Here is an 8,683-nt window from a genome sequence, read left to right as displayed (position 1 = left end):
ACAGACATTGAGAGTGATATTGACAATGATGTTGACAGTGATGCTGATAATATTGATAGCGAAGCACAAATGTACCAGACCGAGCATTTACTTTTCGTTGAGCGAGATAATTAACCTTAATATCGGTGGAATAATCAATCTGAACGCCCTCTAACCAGGTTCAAAATTTCGAAAGTATCTTCAGTGCTTTTAAAACAGTTAATCGGAATTAATTCAAGAAGAAATGTCGAGCCAGTGGCTCTACGATGAGCACATTGTGTCCAGTGGCTCTCTGATGAGCACACTGTGTCCAGCACGTATCATTTATCGCAGGAAAATGTGTCAAATAAAAACATACAAGAATAAGGGAAAGTTTTTCTGTTTTCTGCAGCTCTGTATACAGGTTACGCTGGTACACTACCTCAGCTGATCTCAAAGCCTAGTCATATTCAAGGTATACCACCACCAGTCATATGCAAGGTATGCTACCACCAGTCATATTCAAGGTATACCACCACCAGTCATATGCAAGGTATGCTACCACCAGTCATATGCAAGGTATACCACCACCAGTCATATGCAAGGTATACCACCACCAGTCATATGCAAGGTATGCTACCACCAGTCATATTCAAGGTATACCACCACCAGTCATATGCAAGGTATGCTACCACCAGTCATATTCAAGGTATACCACCACCAGTCATATGCAAGGTATACCACCACCAGTCATATGCAAGGTATACCACCACCAGTCATATGCAAGGTATGCCACCACCAGTCATATGCAAGGTATGCTACCACCAGTCATATGCAAGGTATGCTACCACCAGTCATATGCAAGGTATGCTACCACCAGTCATATGCAAGGTATGCTACCACCAGTCATATGCAAGGTATGCTACCACCAGTCATATGCAAGGTATGCTACCACCAGTCATATGCAAGGTATGCTACCACCAGTCATATCAAAGATATACTACCACCATTCATATGCAAGGTATGCTACCACCAGTCATATGCAAGGTATGCTACCACCAGTCATATGCAAGGTATGCTACCACCATTCATATGCAAGGTATGCTACCACCATTCATATCAAAGGTATACTACCACCATTCATATCAAAGGTATACTACCACCATTCATATCAAAGGTATACTACCATATCCAATACATTCCACCATCAATCATAATCATGGTATATTACCACTATACATTCCAGTATTGTCGCGTAAGTGTTAATTTCCAGGTGCCTATTTACTGCTAAGTGAACAGGGAGTAACAGGTGTAAGACGACATGAAAAAGAACTGTTATTTTTGTGAGCCGAATGTAATTACTGGGAGCGCTTGAGGTTCCTAAACCTGTATTCCCTGGAACGCAGGAGGGAGAGATACATGATTATATACACCTGGAAAATCCTAGAGGGACTAGTACCGAACTTGCACACGAAAATCACTCACTACGAAAGCAAAAGACTTGGCAGACGATGCACCATCCCCCCAATGAAAAGCAGGGGTGTCACTAGCACGTTAAGAGACTATACAATAAGTGTCAGGGGCCCAAGACTGTTCAACTGCCTCCCAGCACACATAAGGGGGATTACCAACAGACCCCTGGCAGTCTTCAAGCTGGCACTGGACAAGCACCTAAAGTCGGTTCCTGATCATCCGGGCTGTGGCTCGTACGTTGGTTTGCGTGCAGCCAGCAGCAACAGCCTGGTTGATCAGGCTCTGATCCACCAGGAGGCCTGGTCACAGACCGGGCCGCGGGGGCGTTGACCCCCGGAACTCTCCAGGTAAACTCCAGGTAAACAGAATTTTTTCATGTGAAACGAAATACTCAAGAGGCGAAAATTCACATATATTACTTGCCTGACAACTTTACTCTAAATCTCCACCTAGTTTAAAAATAATACAATATACCTCAGATTATTAAATTAATTGGGTTTAAATTTGATTGAATACAGGGCCATTAAGGCTGCATGTAACCTGTTCACCACCAGTCAAGGATTACTTAATCCCAAATAATAAACTAAACTAAAACATGAATACTAAGATATACACTTCTCCAAGTGTCAGGGCAATGTTACTCTCACTGCATACACATTAAAAGTTATATACTCATCAGAATATAAAAAAAATGCTAAACCCCCCCACCCTCCCCTACAGAACCAGAGTAAAAAAAGTCCTGACACAATTATAGAGAAACGTTGAGATGTTCTGCCTACGACTTCTTTGAACACTGAACATCGAAGTCATTGACTGAAGAAGCCTGAAGAATAAACGAAACGTCTCAATGAAGTTCCTCTTCACACTCGTGTCTTTCTCTACTTGATTGCTTTGTGCCAGGTAACTGCAAGAAAAAGAAAGGACTTGCAGAAAGTTTGATCCAAGATCGATCATAAGGGGAACCTGAGGCCATGGGAGATTGTGGTGTTTTTGCAGGTCGTTGATCATCAGTAAGATGCAAATGTGTCCTCAGATGAGATGGGTTATAAGTGATTAACCAAGTGTGTACCTCTGTGAATGAGGCTAAGGTGCTCAGACCAGTGAAAGGTGCATACATGCTCTTGGTAAGAGGCTCAGCAGTGTCCTAACTACAGAGTAACAGTAAAATTCTGGGGTATATGTTGCCTCGCTAGATGCCAGCCAGGTGTGTAATGCAGTACCGGCACTGCGTACATACACTAATACACACGCACATTCACACATGCGAGTGCACACGTTCACAAACTTGCACACACAGAAGCAGACACCAGGTCATTGCTTACAAGATTAATAAAGTGACCTTTGGCCTTAAAGGTCTCGAGGTAGAAATGCTTACCACTGCATGTTGCTCGATACAATAACTCGGCATTTCTGCTATGTTACTCATCCTTTTATCTATTATGATTACTATTATAATTATATTATACTAAAAGGTTCAGAGATTGCCTATGGAATGGTGAGATGGGAGGGAGAGTGGGGATGGCTGGTTGTTGGGAGGGAGAGTGGGGATGGCTGGTTGTTGGGAGGGAGAGTGGGGATGGCTGGTTGTTGGGAGGGAGAGTGGGGATGGCTGGTTGTTGGGAGGGAGAGTGGGGATGGCTGGTTGTTGGGAGGGAGAGTGGGGATGGCTGGTTGTTGGGAGGGAGAGTGGGGATGGCTGGTTGTTGGGAGGGAGAGTGGGGATGGCTGGTTGTTGGGAGGGAGAGTGGGGATGGCTGGTTGTTGGGAGGGGGGAGTCGTTAGAATGCATGAGAGAAAAAGTTCTATAGAAAGTAATGTAGATAAAACAGGAAAGAGGAAAGCGCAGACTGCACATTTCTGGATTGGCTGAAGGTGTTTGACACAGTACCCCACCAGAAGGTAATTAATAAAGTGGAAGAAACATACTGCTATAGCAGGAAATGCGTTACAATGGATCTTGGAATATCTAAGGTGAAGAAGATAGCAATAGGACCGTTGTTCATCATTTATGTTAAGTGATATACTAGGAAAGGGGGAAAAAACATTCTGATTATAGTATGGGAATAAAAAAAATGCTAGAGAGCATAAAGAGAGATGGATCGAGACGCACATCAACCAGATCACTTTGACCACCGATGCGAGACTGGCCACCCTTGTGAAAAATTGCCATGCATTTAGGGGAACAAAGTCGTGTATCAGGATCATCGTAGAGTAAACAATACCAGCTAGGAGTCCACACAATATAATACAGAGAGAATCAAGGAAATAAATTTTGTTACCGTGGAAAATTGGATAATCAGATTTGAATAGAGTATTATAAAGGACTATCTGTAAAGAAAGAAAAATGTATAATGGGGCGTAGAAGCCATTAATTTCAGGGAAGTTATGAGGTAGAATGATCCGTCAGGGATGTGGTGTAGGATCAATAATTAGCTTTATATGCAAGTTGGATGGGGACAAAGAGGCTCGAAATTTGTAAAATGAGAGGATATTAATAGGGAAGCGGGTCCAGGAACTATGATTAATCTCAAGCAGCCACAGCACACACACACATACAGTCAATACAAACATACTAGGGCACGCGAGCCGCAACAGGTCTTGCTGTAAGAGCCTCAGGCAGAGCCAAGAAGCATGATAAGTGGCTGTGAAGGAGAACAGGTGTAGTACCGATTTAGAGCAGGTCAGGTGAAGGTCTAGTGCAACTCTAGTGCATTTCAAGTCACAGGTCAGATGCAGGTTGCATGCATGTCGAAAACAGGCCATTTGTAGGGCAATTATAGTTCTTTCATGTGATAGGAAAGCACTATAAACGAATGAGTCTTATAGAGCCTGGGAAAAGGGATATAATCAGATTTGATCCAAGAATGGAAAGCTTCAAATTATCGTTTGAAAATCCTTTCACTAACATCAAGGCGACTCCCAGTTAAAGCAGAGATGTGATACATGTAAGAAGAGCAAACATGACATGCATATGAGGTTATGAAAAGGTGCATGTCTGGCATGTCTAGGCTAGATATCTGTTACTTACAGGTACAGGTGTTGTTACAGGTAGTAGTAGCATAGGTACAGGTCTACTTCAGACTATGTATAAGTTAGTTGCGAGTCAGATGTATTGCAGAAAGGTCAAGCATATGTCAAAGGTCACCAAAGTTCAGATCAATATTAATTTTACTAAAAGGCGTCATTCATTAGTAATCGCAGGTAATAAAAAAATGTATATATTCATTGCCATTTACAACCAGATATGCCATACGAACTTATAAATATATGTCGTGCCGAATATGGAAAACTGGTCAATTAGCAAGAATTCATTTATAATTAAGTCCTTCCTAAAATTTTCTCTTATACGTTTACAGATATATTTTTTCATTTATGTTAATGTAAAAATTAATAATGTTTGTACCAAAAGAACCTTAGAAAACTTGCCTAACCTTATTATAACAAGCGCAATTTAATTTAGCTTAATCCAGCTAAATATGTTTTAGGTAAATTTACAATAATTTAATAAACACATTGAAATTTATTTTTTTCGTTAGGTTCCGAATGATTTTTGCGAAATTATTGCATACACAAATTTTCGCTTGCTTTATTCGGCAAGAAGAGCGTTGCTATTTAAGCCAGTTTTACCTATTCGGCACATTATATATATGAAAGACTTCAATTTTATATATACAAGGAACAAATCATATGAACATCAGTATTTTCAAGCTCCAACCTACAGGAACTACTGTGGATTAGGGTGTAGTAAGGTTTGATCCACAGATAGTAGCTGCAGTTTCTTTGATAAAGAGGAGCCTTCCCCTCATCCCCCCCACCATGGCTATTTCATCTCCACTCCCCTCTCGCCCAGGGCAAATGCAATCAAAATAGTATTTGGGCAAATATAAATAGTAGAGTGCCCAGTACAAACATCTGCATCTTAGATGTTGTGATGTTATACCAAATACGAGCAATAAACATTTTGTAAACAATTGTTTAACTGCAGGTAACTGTAAATCATTTACAGGCAATTACAGAACCACTGCGTGTCAAACATCTGCTTTAGTAAGTCAATGTGAACGTGCAAAAATACGTGCACTACTTGCTCACAAACACAAGCACCTACAGCTCGCTTGATCTCTAACTTTTGCAAAATATAAATATATAAATTATATATATATTATAATTATATATATATATATATATATATATATATATATATATATATATATATATATATATATATATATATATATATATATATATATATATATAAGTATCTCATTCCCAGCTGGGTCTTGCCGTATTAGGACAGTCTGCAGCGCAGGGGGGGGGGGAGGCTGGAGTCATCACATCAACTTCATAGCATCGTATCTGCATGATACTGTCATGAAACCAGAGAAGCGAAGTGCTACGACGCAATAAAACCAGAGCACCATAAAGCCAGTTCTAGAAGCAAGCAGCACCGTAAAACACAGCATCAGAGCACAACAGTAGAGCATCATGCAAAGGAAGACGACGGCTTTTATTCAGACTGGTAACATCATTGCTGTTAAAAGGCCAGGATAACCCACGAAAGTTAATAAACACCGTGCCTTACTTCCGTTGCAGTTTTTTTCTCTCCCTCCCTCCCTAGTATGTGACCAACGGTTGTCCCAAACCTCCCGGGTATCCATTGACTGCAAAGTAACAAAGGTAATGGTTGTAGGATACTTATCCATACGTTTCTTTCTGCCCAGGATTTGACCAGGTTCCCCTCTTGTAAACTTAACACGCTACCACTGTGCTACAAAACACTAACACCCTTGTACCATACATTCTCTTGCTCGAGGCACTCCTAAAACGCCTCTTCAGTAGTTTTTCTACACGTTTTGCCTTCATGATACATTAGATTAAAACACTAAATCCATATAGGTTATACACTTCGATGCAAATTATCTTGAAGCCCCGAGTGCAATAGCAAATCATCATAACATCAAAGCAATATAACATTCCAACAATATGCTAAGTGACCACCAAAATAATCAAGCACAACAATACAAGGCACCACAATACAACACAAGAGCACCACAATACATTAATGCCATAATACAATAAAGGAGCACCACAATACCGCACCAGCTCGGCACCTCAAACCTTCAGTTCAGTGAAGCTTAACTAACTTGTTGCTGCTGGATTTCTGTTTTCAGTTATATTTATGTTGCAGAGCAAGACTGCCTATACACAGTTACCATAAAGTTTGAAACAGTTCAGTCAGCTGGTCCGCAAATCTCTTAAAACACCGATGCGTTTATCATTATTACGTAAAGATTTTCCAAGCTTTAATAAAACATTAGTAATAATATCGAGTCAAATATCATGACTGTCCAGCCTGTGTCTTTGGCTCTGTTATAATTATATTTCTTTGGATTATTATTGGCAGGAGTGTGGGTTTGAGCAGAGAAATTGGGAAAAGGGATTCGTTTAACAAGAGGAGCCTTGCTCTTATTTCTATTAAATTTAACGGGGTGAGAAAAATTTCTTGGGGATCAGAGTCTGGTGGAATGTACGGCAATCATGTCTGATACAAGAAAAGGGAGGATAGGTTCAATTGTTTAGATTAAGAACCACTCACGGCATTGATGGAAAGACTTAGGTGAAACTTAATGAAATGTCTTTTGTACAGGTCTTTTCTTCACCTTTGTTAATGTTGATTTGAGTTCCTGAGGTACACAAACAAAATATTTCTTATTGTCAGTTATAACTCTTCAAATGGACCATGAATTTTATACATTTATGACAGGTTAAAACACTCTTCACTACACTTAGTTTAGGACAAACTTGAGACACGCATGAACATTTTACGTATTTTCCGGCACAGGCTTACGTTTAGTGAAACATACGGAGAGAGAAAAAAAATTATGTACAAGCTAGCGAGCGATAAATCATCTCATTCTAGTTGCACTGCTTTTGGTGAGCAATCTTTATGGAGCTACATTCGTGCACCCACAGGATGCGCTGTAGATCTGTCGGGAGACAGACAGATGCCTATTTAATGCTTAGTAAATATGGACAGTGAGGGGTAGAGAAATTTGCTCATGCGTCACGCGTTGTCCAGAATGTTTATGTGCTCGCTTATACGTTTATTTTGAACTATTACACATCCACATGTATACATTGCACCATTTAGTATAATTTTGAATGCCTCTTCTCGGGCGAACGAGAGTATACTGAAGGCAATAAATAGGTGCTTGATCCACATCCACAACCCTGAGGAGTTGGCTTAAGTGGGTGCTTTATCCACGCTCACTGCCACGACGTGTGGGTATGTTCTGGGTCCCTCCCACAGCCGTGTTGGGCGTGTGGGTGCTTTATCCACACCCGTGTCTGCTTCCCACAGTGTTGACTGACCGGGGCCACCACCCGCAGCTCAACTGGCATGCCACTCCACTCAACCTCTTGTTCCAGTCTCCCTCACCCCCTCCTCAGTTCTCCTCGACCCTCCCCCTTGACCCTCCTGTCCCCTCCGAAGTCTTCTCCCCCTCACCCCCGACCCCCCCCCCCACCACTAACACGTAAGCCACTATCATTACCACGCTGTGTCTATATCCTTCAGTTGACTGCTGGCACTATGCTGCTATTATGGGGAGGCACTTAACCCATGGAGTGTCATACAGCGCTTGATGGGGAAATGTGAGGCAGTTAAGTTCGATCCAAGAGGCTCCCTTCACCCCCCCCCCCTTTCTCACAAGCCTTGAGAAAGTTCCCTGGAGGACTGACAAAAGTCTAGTTTGTAGAAATGAACATCACTTCATATACAACAATCAGTTTCATTAAACATGCTCCAAACCCGTATGGGTGATACAGTGTATACAACAGTGAGGACGGTGTGTGAAAAGTGCTAAGAATCTTGAGTAAACTGTACGAAAACCAGCTAAATGAGCGCTCTCAGTGGTCTCTCGTCCTCCTTTTGGATCACATTAGCTGCATTTACATACGTAAACTACAAAAAAAAAATGCAAATTCCTATTGTTACACTTAAGGCGGTAAAGAGGCCGCGAAACTCAGTGGTCAGAGCGCTGAGGAATGAGAACAAATCTGATTCAGCCCAATAAAAGTCAGCGTAGCTCCAATTCTTTTGATCCCGAGACCTTGACTGCCATCAAGGCTCCTTGGCGGGGACATAATACTAAAATTGCTCAATATAATTGCTACATAATTCGTGCGTGCGAGAAAATGCATACAAGACAGTTTTAAAGATATTGAGAGAGTGAATACCTGGAAGGTACAGCAT

The sequence above is a fragment of the Cherax quadricarinatus genome, chromosome 29 (genome assembly GCF_038502225.1).
Source record: "Cherax quadricarinatus isolate ZL_2023a chromosome 29, ASM3850222v1, whole genome shotgun sequence".
Taxonomy (NCBI): domain Eukaryota; kingdom Metazoa; phylum Arthropoda; class Malacostraca; order Decapoda; family Parastacidae; genus Cherax; species Cherax quadricarinatus.
This window is presented reverse-complemented; position numbering follows the sequence as displayed.